The sequence below is a fragment of the Adiantum capillus-veneris genome, chromosome 12, assembly GCF_014529385.1.
Source record: "Adiantum capillus-veneris isolate H3 chromosome 12, ASM1452938v2, whole genome shotgun sequence".
In the NCBI taxonomy this organism is placed as follows: domain Eukaryota; kingdom Viridiplantae; phylum Streptophyta; class Polypodiopsida; order Polypodiales; family Pteridaceae; genus Adiantum; species Adiantum capillus-veneris.
The window spans coordinates 74,540,905-74,563,730 of NC_140942.1; positions in this window are offsets into that span (position 1 = coordinate 74,540,905).

Consider the following 22,826-nt stretch of genomic DNA (forward strand, 5'->3'; position numbering starts at 1 on the left):
GTGCATCACTGTAATAAGAGGTGGGTCACACTCAGGGCTAGCAAGGGGAAGCGACCATGAAATCTCCCTTTTTTGGCAGATTTCCTAGCCTCTCGTAGCGTTGCTGCTAGTCCTCCTGAAAATGAAGGGGCTAAGGCCCCTGTCACACACGGGCGGCAGACAGGCCGTAAAATCGAAACTTGGACGCCCAGCTTGTCACACAACGCGGACAGACATTAAGTATTTACTTTTCAAGCTCAACAACATCCAATAGCTGTAGCCCATGTGGAACGTGTTCCGTGATCTCTGGCTCCCATGCCGGGTTCAAGTCCTCTAGATGAATTTTGCTTTGCTTGTTTTGCGGTTGTCCGCTAGTGAGGGAAGATGGGAGAGGGGTCTGTTGCGGGAGATTTTGAGGAGTTCGGATGACGTCTTCTTCCAATCATCTTTTGTCCCCTCATCCTCACACATCTAGGGGGACGTGTGTGACAGAGGCCTAAGCTATAACTTAGGCGATGCAAAACTGAGCGCATTTGTCTCCCGATTTCAACCAATTAGCTAGTTACTTTGTTAGTATACAACTCCGTTCAACAAACTTGCTTCTCCTTGCTCCACATGTCATGGCCTTTTCAACAGCACACACCAACTCTTTTATCGAACGACGTAGGGATCTCTATAGCTTTCTAGAGCCAAGGCAGGAATGCAGTCGTGATTGGCACTGTCTTGGTCAATATGTATGTGAAGCGAGGGCTCAACGAGGGCCTCTCTTCAGATGGAATCACCTATGCATGACCTAGCCGGCAATGCCACAACTCAATAGACGGCAGCTCGTCTATAGATATGTAATCATGACCAACATCTGACACATGCATGGAATACAAGGTACCATGCTTCTGACCTCTGAGTACAACAAGATTACCTTTGCGTACTATCCACGAACCATTGCCAAATGTGGTGTTGTAGCCCAAATCATCAAGCTGACCAACAGAAATCAAGCTTTTAGTCAACTTGGGCACATGTCTGACATTACATAAAGTAAAGTGCATGCCATTCCTTAGATGCAATTTGACAATTTTGACACCCTCAATGTCTAGTGCATATGCATCACCAAGTCTAGTTCATAAGCATCACCAAGTCTCACTTTGCCACAAGAGTGAGAATAAGTAGAGAACCACTCTCTATGTGGTGTCACATGGAAACTCACACCAGAATCTACTATCCAATTTTGTGCATACTGTGCATCTTTTGTAACAAGAGCCTTGACAGGTAGATCTGCTATAAAGACCAATACATCAGAGGTAAGTGGCATAACAACCACGAGAAGAGTCTCTACAATAGGAGCATTTGAAGACTCTGGCACATTGATCTCCTCTAACTTTGCTTTGCCCTTGTTTGAATTATCAGACTTAGAAGTTTCACCGGATTGTTTATCCTTCTTGCTTTGCTGCCATTTCCTTCAATCCTTCTTCACATGCCCTTTTTTATGGCAGTGATAGGACTCAACATTACGCATAGAACCCCGAGACTTACTGCGTGAGCCCCCACGTTCCTTGATTTTGGCACGACTTTGAGTGCAACCCCTCTGTCTATCACTAGCAACATACGCATCACCATCCTTCTTGCCTTCGAGAGATTTCCTGCAAATCTCCTCAGTAAACAGACTCCCAAGGACGTCATTGTACACTAAACCGGTACCAGGTGTTGAGTTGCTAATTGCAATACAGAACGTATCCCAAGACGAGAGTAAACTGTATAGTAAGAAGATACATTTGATTTCCTCATCGAAGACCAAACCCTGAGTGGTCAACTGAGTGAAAATGATATTGAACTCATTAATGTAAGTAGAAATAGTGCCCTCTTTCTTCATACGAAGGTCAAACAACTTCTTCATCAAAAAAACCTTATTAGTGGCACTTTTGTTCTCATAACTGGAACATAACTTATCCCATACATCTCTAGCAATCCTTTCTCCAACTATAGTAAAGTACACAGATTCAGCCAAATGCAAACGGAGGGTAGATTTGGCCTTAGCATCAAGTTTCTCCCACTCAACATCTGTATACTCGCCCTTTGGGCGCTCCATGATAGGATCCAGCTGGCCTTTTTGTATAAGAACATCTTGAATCTACTCTTTCTAGATAGCAAAATTTGTCCCATCAAATTTCCGGATATTGTAAATATCCTTTTCACCACTAGATGGCATGGCTGCAAGCTAAAGATAATATGGCGATAAACACTGGTAATTTTGAAAAAAATTTGGCAGAGTTTTCCCAAAAAAATTGATAGAATCTCAATCCAAAACTATCACAAGAGATCAATAAAGCATCAAAAGTAATGCTCTCAGAGCATAAGACATGCGCATCAACCACTAACTCTCACTAACTGTGCATAAACAGTCAAAAAAACTGACCCAAGACTGCCAACACGGCGTCAAATTCACCTAGCCCTCTCTATGCATATCCTATGGTGAGGCCACGAAAAAGGGGTATCCCAGCAACCTGTGTCACCGAAAGGATCTCAACATTCGAGAATCCCCTAGCTCAAGAAAACCTCATGCTATCTATCCTCACAAAAGGTTATGCGGACAAGAAACTAGCCCAGTCTCAAAAAGGTCCTCCAAACCGAGTTTTAGAAAAGGTCGGGACTGCCAAAAACAAGACAAATTGACTCCACAAAAGGTACATATGGTAGTTTTTGCAACTCAACGTACATCCACTGTCAACAATACTACAAGGTGCAGTATACGCACTCAAACAGGTGCCAAACAAAATGAGCAAGCAGTAAACAAATGCCTGCGGGGAGTAAAACCGCTCTCAAAAGAGCTCAAGCACTACCAAAAGTGCCAAAACAATGCATATGTGCATTAAATACTCCCACTGAAATCTATGTTGATGCTAAACACCGCAACCTGTAAGAAACTTGGATGTCCTATATGTATGCAAGAACTTGTGAGGAGATGGATGACTCAAAAACCCGAGACAATGTCGATGCCGAAAAGTGCTCCTAATCAGTCCATAAACACCATCTCAATAGCACATAATAGCCATAAAGCGGCTATATACCATCCCAAAATAGTCTTTGAACAACCTGCACCTGTGTCTTATACCTGTACCTGTAGTTGTAGCAAAAGTGGAGTTGAAAAATACAACTCCTGAAGCGTAGCTCGAATGAAGCTTTCGACTGCACGAACAGCTTCGAAAGGGGGGTAAAGCCCCAGGACGCTTGGTGGAGACGCTCTCGGAACGCTGAATTTTCCGATGCCAAAATCAAAAACTTGTTTACACTTTTGAAAGTGCGCGCGCGTGCCGACGCAAAAGCGGCAAGCACAAACCCTGCTCTGATCCCAGTTGAATGTGTCGCGGGAAGCGTGTGCAAGTGCAAGCTTGCTTAAGTTTAGGTTGGGTTCCCACCTAGGCTTTCGAAGTTAAAGAGGGAAGATCCAAAAGTTCATAGGCCATTTCCATTACTTTGGTATCAGAGCATTAGGTTTCTCTTTTCTTGCTTAAGAACAGAGGTCCTTAAGTAGCCTATTAATGGATGATTTTGTTAATTATATTAGGGTAAGTGGGACTGGGATCTATTATCGATTTTGTTGAGCCCACTATGTGGGATATGGTGCACACCTCGGGAGCTTTGGTCTTAATAATGGAGTCTTTTTAGACTTGCCTTTCGAAGTTAAAGAGGGAAGATCCAAAAGTCCCTTCCTACTTCAATTACAATAGGGGAAGATCTTCGCTGCCGATGAATATAGCTAAGACCTACAAGAATCTTTTCCAAAGATTAAAGGGGTTATATCCATCTCACAGGAAAGGCAAAAAGGGCTGCTGCTAATAAGCACAAAAGAGCCTTAGCTTTTAAGGAAAATGACTGGGTCTTGCTAAAGTTTCTCGAGGCTCATCTGAGGCATATTACGGGCAAGAGTCCTACGGACCACCAAGAGTATGATGCTAAACTAGCAAAAAGATACTAGGGTAGAGGAGCCAGTAGGGGGACGGGTAACTTGGGGAGCTTGAATCTCTCTCCTCCAAGCTCAATTTTTTACACTGAGTAGCTCAATTTAATCGCCTTTTCGCAAGCTTTCAGGAAAAATAATTTGGGATTGGTCGGGTTTGAGAGTCGGTAGTTGCGGCGCGATTTTCGGAATCAAGTGTATCAAAAATCGGCATGAATAAGAACACCAATGGGGGCTAAAAGAGGTAAAATGCAGCCACAGCGTCTTGAACCCATGCCTTGGCCAATGAGAAGGCTTTATTTCGAATTAACTAGCCGTTTCAACTCTTCTTTTTTGTTCTTCTTTTGGTCCCCAAACATATTAAAACTAAGGTTCATGTGTCTTTTCTCTGGGGGCCGTACCACAACTGTCCCCTCTACCCTATGGTCCTTAAAATTCTTAAGCCAGTCAATGATATGGCTTATCAATTGAAGTTGCCCAACCATTGGCTCATGCACCATGTTTCCCATGAGAACCTGCATAAGCCTTACAAAGGAGCACCATCAAAAGAAGAAATAGTTGTTGCAGACCCTCCAAAAATCAAAGATCAAGAAGAAGTACTTCAACCCGAGTCCATCCTATGACATGAAAAGGTATTAAGAACGGTAAGATTATCTGACGATATCTTATTAAGTTTAAGATTATTCTTTTAAAGATGCTAGATGAATGTAAAGAACCTAGCTTAAGGATAATATGAACCTTGTCAATGCTTACAATGTTGCACTAGAGTAAGCGTATGAAAATGCATTTTAAATGGAAATTGTTTTTGTCTTATAAGACTAGTTCTATTTTTATTGTGCACAAATTTAAAAGTATGCATGCTTAGAATCATGTTTGTGGTGACGACGTCTACCAAACACCAAGTAGAACTTGTCACTCTACTTTGGAAGTATGATATGGACTAAAGAGCCGACATGCTTATGGCAGCTACGTCCCCCAAGCACCAAATGGACTAGTCATCCATCTTGGAATGATGTCGTAGGGTAAAAAGGGATCCTCCACCCGCTAAGAAACATGGACTAATGACTAGGCTTTATCTTCTCTACCTCATAGTCGAGGACGACTATGATTTGAAGAGAGAGGTAATGTCATAAAATATAATATCTAACTTTACCAAATGATTTTCTCATATTAAACTGATCATTTAATGTGGGAGAATAAACGGGAACAAGAGTTAGAATAGAGACATGTGCTTCTAGACCTGTCTCAACACGGGACCAAAAGGAGAGATGGTTGCATCTCAATAGGGGTCCAAAAGGAGATGGTCTATCAAAAACCAATGTGCAATAAGTGCTTCTAGACTTACCTTAGCAGGGGACCAAGAGGAGAGATGGTTACATCTCAATAGGGGTCCAAAAGGAGGTAGTCTATCAAAGAGAAATGTGCAACTAATAAAGCTTAAAAGACCTTAGGGTTAGCTTCATTAAAAACCTCCAATGGTTAGTGTTAAAAGTCCTTTGACCTTAAGCAAGCTAGGGCTAAGCTTCACGTGGGAACTCGACCTAAACTTAAGCAAGCTAGGGCTGTGCTTGAGGTGGGAACCTTAAGCAAGCTAGGGTTGTGCTTGAGGTGGGAACTCGACCTAAACTTAAGCAAGCTAGGGCTGTGCTTGATGTGGGAACCCGACCTAAACTTAAACAAGTTAAGGTTGTGCTTGAGGTGGGAACCCCACCTAAGGTGCTTACCATGCTTGATGACTAAGGTACTTGAGGTACTTGTCACATTTAATGAAGAAGTTGCTTGAGAAGCTTCCTATTCATGGGGGGGTAAGATGCTTGAGTCAAAAAGAGAACCTACTCACTTAATGAGGAAGTTGCTTGAGAAACTTCCTATGCATAAAAATATCAAAGTTAGGGGAATTCTAAAAGAGCACATGGGACACATGTCAGACTCTCACTAAGCTTAACCACATGGTGTACTTGAATGCTATTGGTTGGGCTAAAGAGGGGTCCAATGAGATTCTACTTCCATCTAACAAATATCTATATTTTTCAAGCTCTCTCTCTCTAAGGGGTAAGGAGGACACTTGTCAAAAGACTACCCATATGCTTGACTGCATGCTGGATGTGATTGGCCAAGGGGAGAGGGGTCCAATGAGCTTGTAGCAAGTAGAATTTTCGCCCAAAGCAAGAAAGGGGGGTGCTAGGGGGATATACTCCACACACACACTCATTTGCAAGGCTATTCTCACTTGGTGAAAGTTGAGGAACACCACCTCCTTCTCCAAGCTTGTGAGAGTGAAAGCCTATACCAACACTCTTGGCTATGGAATGCAAAATCCAACCAAGAGCTATGCTTCAATGCTTAAGCTTGCCATCTTCTCCATCTTCATTACTATGCTATTATATATGTTAGCAAGAAGATTTGGTAAAATCTGCTATTTATGATGTGCTTCTGCGTGTCGGAAATGCTGGGTTGTGAATGAGGATGATTTTCTAAGGTTCCTATAATTTTTTTGGCTATTTTCTAGATTTTCGGGTGAATTTTTGGAGTTTCGGCTAAATTTCTGGCCTAATTTTGGCATTTTTGGATGTTTGGAAATTAAAAATTAAAAAAAGACAATTTTCGGACTTCGAAACCGTGCCTTGCAACGCATAAAATTCTTCGTCGGGTAGACCTTTACGATCTCTCGGGATAGTATCCTACGACGTTAAAAAAATCTTCTTTTTGTCGACTGCTCTCGTCTCGCTCTGCGTGAACATTCCCCACACTCCTTTCTCTCTCTCTCTCACTAACTCTCCCTTCTCTCTCTCTCTCCCTTTTTGACTGTCCCACACATACACACACACCCCTCTAACTTATTCTCTCTCTCTCTCTCTCTCTCTCTCTCTCTCTCTCTCTCTCTCTCTCTCTCTCTCTCTCTCTCTCTCTCTCTCTCTATGTGTGACTCTCTCCCACTCTCTCTCTCTCGCACTCCAATGTGCACATCCCCTCTTATTGTTTATTTCAAACACACACACACACTCCTCCCGTCTGTCGTGTTCTCTCTCTGCAGCGTGCTCGCCAATCAGTTGCCCTTGTTGTGTACTGGTACAACTGCCCGCCATCGGCGATGGAATCTCCCCTCCGCAGGCCAATGACCACGCGCTCACTCACAAACACCCACGTGCCACGCAACCAGGTAAGCAGCAGGTAATTTATTATTAATTTACTTATTTTGCATCCAAAAAAAACACAAAAACCCAAAGTCAAAAATCACAAAAAATCAAATAAAATTCACAAAAAAGAATCAATAAAATAAAATTTAAAATCCAATAAAATCCACAAAAATCAATAAAAAAGTAGAATAAAATAAAAAAGTATTTAAAAATCACAAAAATATTCATAAAAAATAAAAAAGAGTTTAAACAATTCTAGAAAAATCGAAAAACACATAGAAGAAAATTCATAAAAACTCAAAACAATCGCATAAAAATTTCCAAAAGTGGCAAAAAATTCACCAATAAATCACAATAAATTCTAAAAAATAAAAGAATTCACAGATAATTCACCAAAAATCATGAAAAATTGTAAAAAATCAAATCTTTTATAAATAAAATCATTAAAACTTTAGAAAATTCAAAATTTCATTAAAAATTTAAGAAAAATGAAAAGAAAGTAAAAAAGGAGCCGAAAAAAGTCAAAAAAAAGTAATAAAAACACACCGTCGGAGAGTCAAACCGTGCAAAAGCGAACAAGTCGAGAAAATGCAGAGTCGTAAAAATCACAAACCGTGGAAAAAGCTAGAAGAGTCGTAAACCGAGCGCAGCGTGCAAAGTGAACCAAATCAGCAAAAGAACAGTTGAAACCGACCAACTCAAAGCCGATTGAGCGGCAGTCAAATTTCAAAAATTCTGCACACTAGAAATTGACAAGTGCAAGCAATTGCATTGCAAATTTGCTTCCAATTGGACGAACAAAGACACAAATCACGGTGGATAGAAGATTAGGCTATCCATGGCCAAATCAATTTTGAAACTTTTGAGCTAGAGTTAATCAACTCTTGTGAGTCAGAAGAGCAGTCAACTGCAAGAGTGCTTTGGCAAAAGCAGTTTTATCAAAACTGAGCAGGAGAAATTCTGGTAATTGATACCAAAATCTACTAGGAGATAATTTTTACAGAACAAGTGAGCATGGACTCAAATCGAGCTAAGAGTTCAAGTACAACAGAGCAAGCCAGTAGCAGTGGTAACACATGCACAACTGCAACAGAGAAAATTCTACAGCTATACGGTTACAATGGGGATAAATTTTTGTACACAAATTCAGAAGGCCATAGATATCTGATGAGTAGAAAAAGCAGCACAGGAGCCAAAATCCTATTGATCAGAGTAAAGCCAGATTCAGATAACTCCTAGATGTTCACAGACTTCAGTGGAGCCAGGTATTGCAAGCTCAAAGATGAAGTACAGATAGAAGTGCATAAAATCAACCCAAGTGTTTATTTAGAAATGTGCATAAGCCAGCAAAACATACAGTTGGTGCATATGCAATCAGGGTCATTGTACATGGATTACAGTGGTCAGATCTATAATTGAGAACCAAAAATTGCAAGACCCAACAAATCAGCCAATTGAAGCCAATCTAATTGGAGAACCAAGCCAAAAGACGGTACAAAGATCCAAACGGAGCAATCTATGGCTTGATGCTCAGTGTTTTAAAAGAAAATGCTGACAACTTGGGAAGCATAGAGAAAGAAACTTCTCTGCTAGAGCTTGACATGACAGAACCAAATGAAATTACCACTAGTCATGGCCTATTGCTCAGATTGTGGACGAAAAGGTGGATATTTTTTTGAAGATTGTCCAAGAAATCCATAACAACAGGGACACATCAACTGCCAAGCAAGGTACATAGAAAATTGGAAATGCAAATCTCGATGTAAGTGCATTGAACTCGTCACTTTTAATGCAATCAGATGATTCTGCATTACCACTAGAAGCACCAGTAAAAACACTACAAGTTCAAAATCAGCATAAAGATGCACAAGCCCCTGAAAAGCTTAAAATTGATTCTTTGAACAACAAATTCCTGCATGAGTTTGGTCAAGATATCCAGATACCACCGAATGTTGAAAAGACTGTTATGTTTGCAAATGATTTTGCATCCACTGTCACAAGTGTGCAATCATTCATGAGTCTAAGGGACACATCAAACAGAATGTTGTTAGCTTTGTCTGGTACACATAATTCATTTGCACACAATGTAGACCAAAAAGGGAAACTGTACAAAAAGGATCAACCAGTATTTGAACGGTCCACATATCAACTCATAGAAGTGCATCCAGTGATAGATAAAAAAGGATGGTTCATTTTAGAGGAAAGAATCTATTATAGCCCATCCTCTCTAGAGATGAAGGATATTACCCGAGTGAACCCAAAAATATGTTCAAAGCTAAACTCTCCTCCATTGGAAATCCGACTTCGATTTTGTGACCAAACGAGCATGTACTTTGACCAAAACAGTCGTAGATATAGACGAGAGTCTAGAATCTATGATGCCTTGGGTCTTGAAACCACAGAAGCTCATATCATATTAGACCCATGGGATAGAGAATATTAGGGCAAAGATAATGCTATCTATAGCTTGACTTGGGGAATAATTTGTCATGTTTCACGAAGATACATAGGAAACTATGCAGAAGGTTTACAGATGCCAAACATCAACAGTGCTACCCAAAGTGTACCTTCATAGTCCCAAAAGGTGAGACTAAATCAGAGCCAAACAATTTTGAACTGGTCTTACAATGAAGCAGGCTATAGTGATCACCCTAGGAAGGGGGGAGCTACAAATCCATCAAAATCAGCTCTTATACCAGGAAATGCTACACCAGTTAGAAGCCCTAGAGCTTCTAGCCAACAGACCTCTTCAAAGTAGAAACCATTGAAAGATCATATGGTTGTTGGAAGTTTCCAATTGACCCAAATTCCATCAGAATCTGCAAATAAATGCCTCTATGAAGATCATCACGGATAAAAGTTTCAGTTGAACTCCACAAATCAAAGTCAAAAGCCAACAAATCCAATAGTGTTCAAACAGTTACATGTGATCAAGCTCACATATGCATATCAAGATGCACATGGTAATGAATATCAGCAAGATCATGACCTTGTATAAACCCCTATGGATGGCCCGACTAGAGTCAAAGACTATCTGAAGATGATACAAAGCCTCAAGCTACCAGAATGGGTGACAAAAAAGCTAAAGTCAATGGGAATCAAAGTCCAAAAAGCTACATAAAGGTCACCATCAAAATATCCTCCAAAGAGATAGATTCTGCCAGAAAGTACAATGGATCTTCTAAGATCAAGGGTTACTCAAATGCAGGTAGACAATGCTCAACAATTGCAAGCAAAATGTGCAATATTATAGCCAATGGAACCAATGTCAATTGAAGTAGGTGATCAAAGCAAAGAAACTGCAAATAAAGCTCAACCAAAGGATGCTGCCATAGAAAAAGTAGTCCATTCAGACACGAATCCTGAGAGGATCAAGTGCAACATTGTTGGTGAAAACGAAGAAAAGATGTCAAGAGAAGTAAAGCTAGATTTTCAGTTAGACAAGAGCATCATGTCTTTTCGCACTTGGAAAAGATGTGGATAACCACAAATGGAAGATTCTCCTAAATTTGTGAGCATATCACGAGACAAACGAGAAGAATGGTGGGGAATCATCTCGACCACCATTGAAGTAAGTTCATAGATCATCATAGCTCAATTTCATGTGATCACATCAAAAGATATGCATGACAACATCGTAATGGGAATTCCAATGTCCCAAAAGATGTTAGAGGTACAAAGTTCAAACATGACAGAGTCATCAGAGACAGCAAAGAATGAAGACCAAGACCGGTCACTCACGGACGACAGCGCAAATTCCTCAAGCACAGTGAAAATGGAGACTTATATCAAGGCGGATCTTATTAAATATGATTCATCTCCATCAATCAGCTACCCAATTGCCTATCAATTTTAAATACTTTATGATTCCATTTGAGGTTGGAGATCTAGCCAACAGATTCAATGAATTTGAAAGCATTTCTTAGCTAGGTTACACAAACTTTGAAACTTTGAATGTTTCTCCTTTGACACTTTGGTTTCTCACACATCTGCTTTGAATTTCAAAATCAACATTCATGTACTATTTTGACACCTTTTGTCTTTTATTTCCCATGTATAGGGCTACTGATTGTCAACTCTTGAAATTTGTATGAATTTCCCTTGGAGGAACATGGATCGCAATCCATGTTCTTAGGTCAAATGCTACCAGACTTGGTGGGTTAGTTTTTGGTACATATCCTAAGCCATTTGACATAGAATTTTGGAGTTAGGATCACTTTAGAACTGTTTAGATCCAAAATGACCATTTGCAGATTGAATCTACTAGATCTCTTGGTTTCTAGTGATTTGGTGATCCATTTTGTGCCCAGTTTGCATGGCATGCTCCTCTTTGCTACCTCTAACCATAGGCTGAGTGTTTTCCTGAATCTGTCATTAGGGTATATGGATCACGATCCATGTTGGAGCATGGATTATGATACAATTAGTACAGTATGTTGAGTCTATTGCCCATATTTTTCTGAAATTAGGGTTTTGGGAACATGGATCGTGATCCATGTTCCACATCCGTTTGAAACTGTGATTAGCAATGTTTCTTTTTCCAAGTATCAAGAGCCTACTAATGAAAAAGTTGTTGCCTTTGACAGGTGTATCTCCCTCCAATGGGCTCAGACAGTTTGTAGATTTTCCACCACTGATTTGATTTGTTCTATTGATTTGATATTTTTGGTGCAATGTAGCATATACACACATATTCTTGATGGGTTAGTGATCATACCTAACAAATCTGGTGCAGTAAGAGCTACTATGGTGGTCGCAGTAGGCAAAAATGAGACAGAGAACTCTATGTCTCTCTCTCTCTCTCTCTCTCTCTCTCTCTCTCTCTCTCTCTCTCTTTCTCTCTCTCTCTCTCTCTCTCTCTCTCTCTCTCTCTCTCTCTCTCTCTCTCTCTCTCTCTCTCTCTCTCTCTCTCTCTCTCTCTCTCTCTCTCTCTGAATACAAATGAGCTTGACTTTGCCCCATTCTGACTATATGTCCCCGACCTACCCGGAATTGGCTATGCATACTTACCTTGATTTGTCATATCATTCTGCCATACCGCCTATGGTTCAAATAGTTCATCATTTGGACATTCGGACGTCAAATGGCTTTTATTTGACAGTTTTGATCCTTCATAGGTTGGCACAAAATTTGACCGGTGCCAGACCTTTCCATATTGTCCATGTCTGAAGCCCTTGCTTTCTAGATTTGGCGTTTGCGTTCAAAACTCGATTTTGGCTATCTTGGCTCAACTTATTATTTTATTTTTTATAGTTTTTTTAGCTTGCAATTAAAAGAGAATTATCAATAATTATTATAATTTGGCCAAAATTTTGTAAAAACTATTATGCTCACTCATTTATACATACTCTAAGTCTAGCATCTTATTTATCATGAATTGTGTCAATACGGCCCAGTAATATGCCTACTAAGAGATAAAAACTTCTAAAAAGCTCATGAAAAGGCAAACAATTAACAAGAAAACGTAATATACAAAACTATGATCATCTTGCTGCTAGTCCATGTTACTCCCCCCCTCCCATTTTCACTCATCTTGGACGAAGGTGTGGCAAGGTGCATAGGCGCAAACTATGTGTCTATGCAAGGCCATGTAATATGTGGTAACAAAATGTTGTGCAAGATGTTTATTCTGAATTGTTTTTTAGTGGTTGGTGTTGGCGAGGCTGCTTTGAATCTAAAGGCCTGAATAAAAGGGTTAACGTTTGAAGAAGACACACATGTTCTTTTATGGTGGAGGCTGGTAACCTTGACATGGTACCCTCTTTAGTTGGTTTCATTGTTTTGGGATCAATTGGAGTTGCTTTAATGGGAAGCATGGAGACTGTGATCCATTTGGCTCTCCATGTTGTTTGGTCTCCATTGCCAAGTGGTTGTTGTGGGGTACTGCTTGTGGTTGGGTCGAATTGGCTTTGATATCCACTTAGAAGTGATAGGTTGGGCATGAGAAGCTTGGTGTTCTTTAGGATGAGCAAGCATGGTGTTTGAAAAAGTAGGTTGGATTAGCCGGGGTTGAATTGAGTACAACTAATTTTGGGAATCCATATTGTCTTTAGATTTGATTGCATCATGGACTTCTTGACCCAGACCTTTCTGATGCCTTGGTTGAACAAGACGATGTAGGTTTAGGTTTCTCCCAGAAGTGATCTATTTGCGCTAATGTAGTGGTGAAGGATGTATCATTGAATTTGAGTTGTAAGGTGTCATCCTGCCAATTTTTTGTTGCTTTGTACATGTGCATCAAAGGCACTCCAAGAATCACTGCTTCATTAAGATCGGTATCTTCCATTACATGAAATTGAAGAGTGAAGTTGTGACCATCGACATTGATTAATAAATTAGCTTGACCCAAGATGAGCATTCTCCCTTCATTGACTGCCTTGAGCTCCATTTGGTTTGGTGTTAGAGGTTCCAATGCCTTTCTTAAGAATGTCAAATATTTTATGACATTGGTTATTGCTCCGGTGTCCACTAACGCTTGTTTGGTGGAACCATCAGGAAGTTGAAAAATAATTCGTACATCCATGTAACCAAGACATGTAGGTTCCGTGTGAAGTGATGTGAATGGAGGAGGATGGGGTCGTTTGAATGCCGGCCAAGTTTCCCTATGATTGGGTTGTACCTTCCACTTGGATTGTTTTTTTCTCTTAGCTACTGTATGAATTGTTTCTAACTCCTCTTGTGTCAATGGGAGAATGTATTTTTTAAAACCTGCATCCACTTATCCAATAAGGCATCTCCTCATCTATCAATGTTGCAAGTTTGATGGCATTACTTTGCGATATATCTTGGATCACAAAAGGCCCCATTCCTTTCTTTTTGAGTTTTTTGGAGTGTTTATTTAGGGTATAAAGCAACACGTAATCCCCTTCTAAAACTCCTTGCTTATTATATGTTGGTCATGGAAAGCCTTCATTTGTTGTTTTTGGACATATATCCCTGCTACATCCTTCAATCGTGTTTCATCTAGTTGTTCTAAGATGTTTAGTCTTTTAGATAGTTTGTGTCTCATCCAACCTAATTGTGTTGTGACTCGAAGTGTGGGAATCAAGAATTCCATGGGGAGAATAGAATTTATTCCAAACACAAGATTAAATGGAGTGGATCCAATGGAAGTCTTAAATGATACCCTGTATGCCCATAACGCTGACTGCATCTTTAGATCCCAATCAATTCTTGAGTCACTCACTATTTTGGTTAGCACCATGCATAAGATTTTATTGGTACTCTCTGCTTGTCCATTAGCTTGGGGATGATAGGGGGATGATTTACGATGAACCACCATGAATTCATCGACTTTGAATGACAATTTTCACAAAGTGGGTTCCTCAATCACTCACAATCTCAATGGGTAGGCCATGTCTACTAAAAATGTTGTCAAATAAGAATTGTGCTATTGTCCATGCATCATTTTTCTGTGTTGCTTTGGCTTCCACCCATTTGGTCAAATAATTTGTTGCTACTATATTATATTGAGTGTGTGTGTGATATGCAAGAGGTATTATGGGGCCTACAAAATCTATGTCTCACTTGGAAAAAGCTCACGCTCCCATTATCAGTCATAATGGAATCTCATCTCTCCGTAGAGGTGCCTTAGTGAATTGGCACTCATCAAACCATTTTCCATATGTCTCGGCATCTGTGAACAAGGTTGGCCACCATATTCATTCAAGAAGTATCAACTTTGATGTTTTGTCAGCCAAAAAATGTCCACTCGCTAGCATGTGTGTGCTTATTCTAGGATAGAGAAATATTTGCCTTCAATAGCACACAATAGCAATTGGTTGTCTCTTCCCCTTTGGTACAGTTGATTTGAGATTAGCACATAGTGTGTCGCTTCCTCTTCACAATAGTTCTCATCCATGCCTTACAGAATCCCTCTGGGAAGGTCTTGTTTTTTAAGTACTCGATAATGTAGGTACTCCATTTGGGCACTCCAATTACTCTAAAGAGTGTGGTGTGTTCCATTTGTAATTGTCTCATAAAGGCTTTCCATGATATTATGTAATCATGGACGCTTTCTCCCATGTTTATCTAGTAGACACCAAGTATCATCAGTCTTTGGAATGTTTACATTTTCCCATTAAGAGACCCTGTGTTTTGTATATGGGCAAGCCTTAGGTATTGCTCCTGCTCGCTTGGCTCTACACATAGTCTCAAGCGATCGTCATAACCTTTCTTGTATAGCCGTACAGCTAAAACCTGGAGAATTCTGGTTTGATTAATGATCAACGGTCGTCTTTCTACTTGTAATGATCCTATGGTGAGTAGAGGAATGACTTTGTCACTCCACCTTAGAACCACTTTAATGTTGAACGAATAAGAATCTGGAAGGTCACCATCAATTCCTTTGGGTGCTTCTGCATGGAGAAATCTTGAAAGATGGTATGCTCTTTGTATATTGTACCACAGAGAAATCAAACTCAAGCAATATGATAAACCATCAAATAATCCTTCTCGTATTGCAAGGTTTGTTTACCAAGTATAATAGTCCCTAGTGGTGGCTAAGAAAACAAACTTGTTTGTGAGAAGATAATGTCTAAAATTTTTGACAGCATAGATCATCCCTAGGCCTTGTCTTTCCGTATTGGTAGATTTTTTCTCTCCAGGTTGAGCTAATATGCATCCTATGGCATAGGCTGAGGCATCCACATGGACATGGAAGATCTTATTCCAATCAGGGGCTTGCACAATTAGAGCAAAGATTAATCCTTGCTTCAATTTTTGCCTTCTTGCATTCTTTTGTCCACTCAAACTTAGTGATAAGTGCATAGAGAGGCTTAGCTATAACAACACACATGTATATGAAACACCTATAATATACGAAATGGCCCATAAAGGCTTGTATCTCCTTTACTTTGATTGGTATTTGAAAGGGTGGTGGTATGCGTGTGCTAGTCTCCACCCAACTGTGCTATCTTGTAGCCTCCCCCTAGCATACACACTGTCCGGCCGTGCCGATAGCCTTGCTCGTAGAACTCATGTCCTTACATTACCCCCCCTTGGAAGATCGTTTTTGTCCTCAAAAACAAACATAGGAAAAATTTCTCAAGTGCGGAGACATTCTCCCATGTAGAACCTTCTTCAGGTCTACCTAGCCATTTTACCAACACCTATCGTCTGACATGATGTCTGGTGCAAAGCTCATGAGAATCCAAAATCTTTCGGGCTCATGAGGGATACTTGGTGGTTCGATAAGGTCAACTAACACACCTGTGTCAATGACACTATCATTCTGTCCTAGCTGTTTTCGTAAACGGCTAACATGAAAAACAAGATGAACTCGTGAGTGCTCTGGAAGAGCTAACTTATAGGCCACTTGACCTTTACGTTTGAGAATAGTAAACAGTCCACAATAGCGTGGTGAAATTTTAGCAACTTTTCCCATCTTTAGACTTTTTGAATGCTCCGGAACCTTGAGGAAAACCTTGTCTCCTTCTTTGAAAGTAGCAAGAAGATGATGTTCATCTACGTACTTCTTATATCGATCTTGAGCTTGCTTAACATTTTGTCTAGCAACTTGAAGTATGTCAAAATGATCTTAGAGAAAATCCTTTGCTTGTTGTATCTTCTCCTTAGCCAACCCCACCATAACGGGTGATCTAGGTTGAAATCCATATAAAAACATAAATGGACTAAACCCTGTAGTCGCATGCTTTGAACTATTATAAGGTAATTCCAATATAGGTAAGTAGTCTTCCCAATTGGTTTGCTTCTTGCTAACGTACGCTCGTAGCATATCTTCTAGCACTTGATTAACTCTTTCAATTTGACCATCTGTTTCTCGATGATCAGCCGTACTTAGATTAAATTTAGTTTCCAAATTTTGAAACACAACTCTCCAAAAGTGATTATCAAAATTTTGATCTCTATCACTAATGATACTAGCTAGAAGACCGTAGAGTCTATACATATGCTATACAAATAGCTGTGCTAACTACAGTGTCTTAATTGTAGTCTTAGTGGGAATGAACCAACCCATCTTTGTGAGACAGTCTACAATTACCCATATGGCATCATGGCCATGATTTTTAGTAGGTAGTCCTACTACAAAATCCATAGAGATACTCTCTCGCTTACCTTGTGGAATCTCTAAAGGATGTAAAAGGCCACCAACCTTGAGGTGCTTTGCCTTCTTTACTTGACACTATTGGCAATTTAGTACATACTCTTGAACATCATGATGTAAGCCTGGCCAATAAAATTGTCGTAAACTAAGACATACGTCTTACGAATACGTGGATGACCAGCACTTGGACTATCGTGACACTCAAAGAAGATTTGGCACCTAGTGTTTGAGTCCTTTGGAACACATACTCTACCCTTGTGGAGTAAGTAGCCATCATCAATGGAAAAATTCCTCCATTGCTTAAGCTCTTCCTGAGTAGGGATAAAGATCTGTGTGGTGGAGTTTTTATCTGCGCGTGCAGAGACATGTTGATATGGATGTACAGAGACATGTGAGTGTGAGGGATCCCGTTTTAAAACTACACTCCACACTTTAGCAAATGATTGATCTTGTATACACTCTCCACGTAATGACTCCAAAAATCCACTCTTTATTTCTATGAAAGCAAGTGAATTAATCTGAGGCATCCGACTTAGTGCATCTGCTACTACATTATATCACCCCTTGCAATATCATAGCTTACAATCATAATCTTGAAGGATTTCTGCCCATCTAGCTTTACGGCCCTTCAATTCCATTTAAGTAGTAAAGCATTTGATACTCTCATGGTAAAAAACTACTTCAAACTTGGCACCATATAAATAGTGTCGCCACTTTCGTAAAGAGTGAATTGTGGCATAGAGCTCTCTCTCATAGACATAATAATTCTGTTGAGCTCTATCTAAATTTTTACTTTCAAAGGCTATAGGTCTTCCCTCCTAGAGAAGTACCGCACCAATTGCTTTATCACTAGCATTAGTCTCTACCACAAACGGCTTAAGTGGGTCAATGATTGCTAGGATGGGAGCACTGGCTATAGCTACCTTTTGCTTTAAGTTGATCCGTCATAGGAACAACAATTTTGGCATAATCATGGATATACTGCCGATAAAATGCAGCCATGCCTAAGAATATTTGAAGTTCCTCAACTGTGTTGGGATGGGGCCATCGAAGAATGGCAGCGACCTTGTTAGTGTCCATCTTGATGCCATAATAAAAGATCACATGACCGCGGTAATGTATCTATGTTTTAAAGAAGTCACATTTGCTTTGCTTAGCGTACAGAGTGTGAGCTTGTAGCTATTCGAACACTATCGTAAGTGTTCTATGTGTTCATCTTCAGTCTTATTGTAAATGAGAATGTCATCAAGAAAAACCACAACAAATTTTCCAAGATAGGGACGTAAGACACTATCCATGAGTGTCATAATTGTAGCTGGAGCTAAACCAAAAGCCATAACCAAAAATTCAAAATGCCCGAACCATGTTCTAAAGGCAATTTAGAGATATCTTGCAAAAGGATACACACTTGGTGGTAACCTGAACGAAGATTTATCTTTGTATAGTATCTTGCCCCATGCAATTGATCAAACAACTCATCCACTCGAGGTAGAGGATACTTGTTCTTGATGGTTATAGCGTTGAATCCGCAATAATCTACGCACATGTGCATAGCACCATCTTTCTTTTTTACCAATAGAATTGGTGATGCCCAAGGCAAAGTGCTAGGTCTAATGAAACCACGGGCGAGGTAGTTAGCCAACTGACTCTCAACCTCCTTGGATTCCTTAGCACTCATACGATAAGGTGATTTACTCATCGGTTTAGTGCCTGGCAAGACATCTATGCCATGTTGCACATCACGTGTTGGGGGTAAACCCGATGGTAAATCACTTGAGAATACATCACTATACTCCGTGAGTAAGTGAATCAGCTTTTGCCGTGCAAGTAAACTAGAGTTATGCTGGGATGGAGAATCTTGTAATTCCTGTAATGTTTGTTTTACAAGAGTTGCACGTTGCTCGATAGAATTAAACATGAGAGCACTTTGCTCGGTAGATTTGTTCACTTCTCTTATCATTAGAATTCATTGCACTTTGCATACCAGTACTAGAATTCACAGCACTTTGCTCTTGAGAATTCATAGGACTTGGAGACAAGCCAGTAACACAAAAAGACTTCATCTATTAAATTTTCTTTCTGCAAAATAGAAAGCTCGAATGTACATATAAGAGGTGCAGATGGTATATTTTTCTCACCAAGCAAAAGCACATGTTTACCATTGGCCATAAAGGATAAGGAGTTCTGTTCATAACTAGTGTGCAATGTGTTTCCTAAACCATGCAGCCACTCCCATCCTAAAACTACATCAGCACGGTCCATGTTCATAACTTGAAAGTCAAGGGTCATCGTATGATCTTGAACAATAAGCTCACCGCTTGAACTACCGTGTCCCATACTTACTGTGTGTGAGAGAGAGGCCAGACATGCGGCATGCATCCCATGCTAACCAATTCTTATCTTCTTAATTGGGGTCCAAAAACTCTTTGGAGAAAGAAGCTTGAAATGCAGTCCAAGATGGAGGACGAGCATCTATTGGAAATGTCATCCACCACTTATAGGTTTGTCTTTCAGAGATAGACTTGTTTCCACAGCCGTCTTTATATCCGAGGTGTGTCTTAATCCATGAATATCACTCCATTTGTGTGATAATGTATTGATCACATCCTTGTTGCGATCAGCTCTTCCCTATGAAACTCAGGAATGGTGATATTCTTAAGCAATGCTTTGCTACCTTTGGAATCTTCTAAAGCACTTCTCTCTTGGACTGCTTGAGTCGTGCAAGCTTGGGTTCTTGGAACCATGCCACTTGTGGCTCCTTGAGCCATCTGTGAATTCATAAATTTCACAAGTAGCTCAGTAAGATTTGTAACTTTTGCATTGAGTGCAGATAGGTTGCGTTCAAGTACGCTTTGGTGATTTTCCAAAGTTTTGAAAGTAGCCATATCTACAAGGCCATGATCTCCTAGATCATCAACATCATGCATATTAGTGTTAGCAGCACACGTGGTGCCCTAATTTTGATCTACGTGCTCAAAATCAAAAGTGTGTGTAGGTGGGATATCCTCACTGGCCATGGTAAACACACACTAATGTAAAGAAAGAAAAAAACATCAACTTGTGCCTTGTAAAGCTTGAAGTCTTTGTGTTTTTTATGCTCAGCAATTTGTGTTGCATGCAACTTTGCCTTGCGAAAATTGTAGCGCTTCACGTGTCGTTTGTTGTATAAGAACACCTTTGTGGATTCTTTATAAAAACTCGTCGTTTTTGTGAAGGATTTTGTTCACTTTGAAGCTACCTCCTTGAGGAAAAAAGAATTTTTGGAGGAAAACTTGCCTTCCTCCAAGAAGTGAAAGGAAGGGTGAAACTACTTCCTTGAAGTTTGAAGCTTTCCCTTTCATTCTAGCTTTCTTGTCAACACAAGTATGCTATCTTTCCTTGCTATACACAAAAGGGCTCAATAGCTTGATGGTAGAGTGTTGGCCTCTTACCCTCATGGGGTGGGTTCAACCCTCCTTCATGCAAGGGTTAAGTGGACCTTCCTACGTGCGCAACGAATGGAGCCTTCGGAGCCTCGGTGTTGTAGAGTTGTCGATCGAGTTTGCCTTGGTTTCCCGTTGTGGAGGGCATAGGTGGGGTGGTTTCGGTCGGTTGTCACTGTTTGCCTTCGCACGTTGTGCACCGTTTTGTTGTAGAGCGGAGATGTCGCTATCTGTGGAACGTGGGAGAGAAGCAACGCATTGCATGCACATGCAGCCCGCTTTTTCCATTTCCCAAAAATAGCTCTAATACCAATGAAAGGGTGGTGGTAATGCGTGTGCTAGTCTCCACCCAACCGTTCTATCTTATAGCCTCCCCCTAACGTACACACTTTCCAACTGTGCCGGTGGCCTTGCCTATAGAACCCATGTCCTACAGTATTAGAAGTGAATCAATCACCTTTATTTTATCTTGATCAATGAAAATCCCATTTTGAAGATTCGCTGCTTGTAGTTGCTTGCAAACTGAGAACTAGGCCAACAAACAAGATGTCAACCAAGGACGGGGCTTGAACCGTAGGTGCATGTAAACAAATAGATAGGTGTCAATCATCTACTTGACCTTTACAAGGAAAATGCACACAATGTATACACAAAATCTATCTTATATACGATGGCTACACTCTCCAAAACAAGACTTAACGTTGTTGAATAGTCATAAAACTTAAGGGGTGATGTCTACACACCTAAAGGACACTATCCTAAGGTCTCTAACCCAACTCACTACCTCTAAACACTTGGTGCAAAAATCGCGTATGAAGACAGACCAAAAATTACAAGTCACCAATTCTAAACGTGTTTAAATATAATGTAGAGTTCTACTTGCCGTGAACACAATGACATATAGAAATCTCTAATTAAATGCACGGTTAGAGACAAAACACACCTCAAAGCTCTTGGGAGAGCTTTTTGCAAAGAGACCAAAACCATGCAAGCTTGGCGTCGGTGCATAGCTCTTATCGTTGATAACACAATGGTGAAGATAACTTTGCAATGTAGCATTTGTACTGCACGTAGAGAATAGAAGAAGATCACTCACTCTCTCTCAAAAAACTCATGGCACACTTAGTTCAACTCAAAAGTTGATTAATTCAAAAAGTTGTTCTTAAGGTTACAAAAATTGGCTTTTATACCCTAGCCTTGGAGGTTCTAGCTTATCATAATCATCTCCTGGTTTCTACCATGGGTTCGTCTAATCCACCTACTTAGTATATTACAATCTAGAAACTCAATCAAGTCCTAAAAATAATTACATTGACTTTGACGGAATAAATAATACAAAATTGGGTTTTTTTCGTGTTTAGTGGTTAATACTCCCTCCTCTACGTCCATGTCGTCCCTGACATGATGGATCTTTGTCTTCTGGTCCTTATGTATTGATGTAGCAGTATTCAACTGTTTGTGTCAATGGAAACCTCCTGGATTTAGTAGCTTTAAGTATTTATTCATATTTGATGTTGCCCAAGGTGACTGTAGGGTCAAAAAACTTGCTGTCATACGTGAAAAAGACAGTGTAGAAGGCTTCCTCAAAGGCTTGAATGTGATAACTTGGCAAGAATATCAACCTTTGATAAAACATACGTAACACCTCTGGGTATGGCTATTTTGACAAATCATATGTCATTTTGGTGACAGTGTCGCCCATTGATAGTAGTCTGGAGTTCGTTGCTTTGGTCGATGCGAACACTTTGAGGCAAGCTAGGAAGGTTTTGCATATTTTTGAGATCATTACACATGTCAAGTCAAGAGATCCAGTGAACATCTTAATGGTGCCCTTTAGGTTTTTCACCATATAAGATACCCTTATTCTCTCTCCTTCCCTATGTGGTAGCATTGACGGGTAGTTAAGTAAGGTAGGATGCTTCTTCAGGAGCTAGAATGGTTTTCCCATGTGTGTACGTGAGATACCCTTATTCTCTCTCCTTCCGTATGTGGTAGCATTGACGGGTAGTTAAGTAAGGTAGGATGCTTCTTCAGGAGTCTAGAATGGTTTGCCCATGTGCGTATGTGAGGTACTGGATAGAAAAATGTGTCATCCCTTATGATTTTTGGGGCTTCCACCAAGTACTTTAGAAATACGGGGTACTTGGGGAGCCACCCTTTTCTTCACTTTGGCTGGGAGTCCACAATTCTCTTTGTAATTTCTAGGTCCTTGAAATCCCCTTCATATACTGGCTCTATGCCTTCTACCTCAACTCTTTTCATTATGGTAA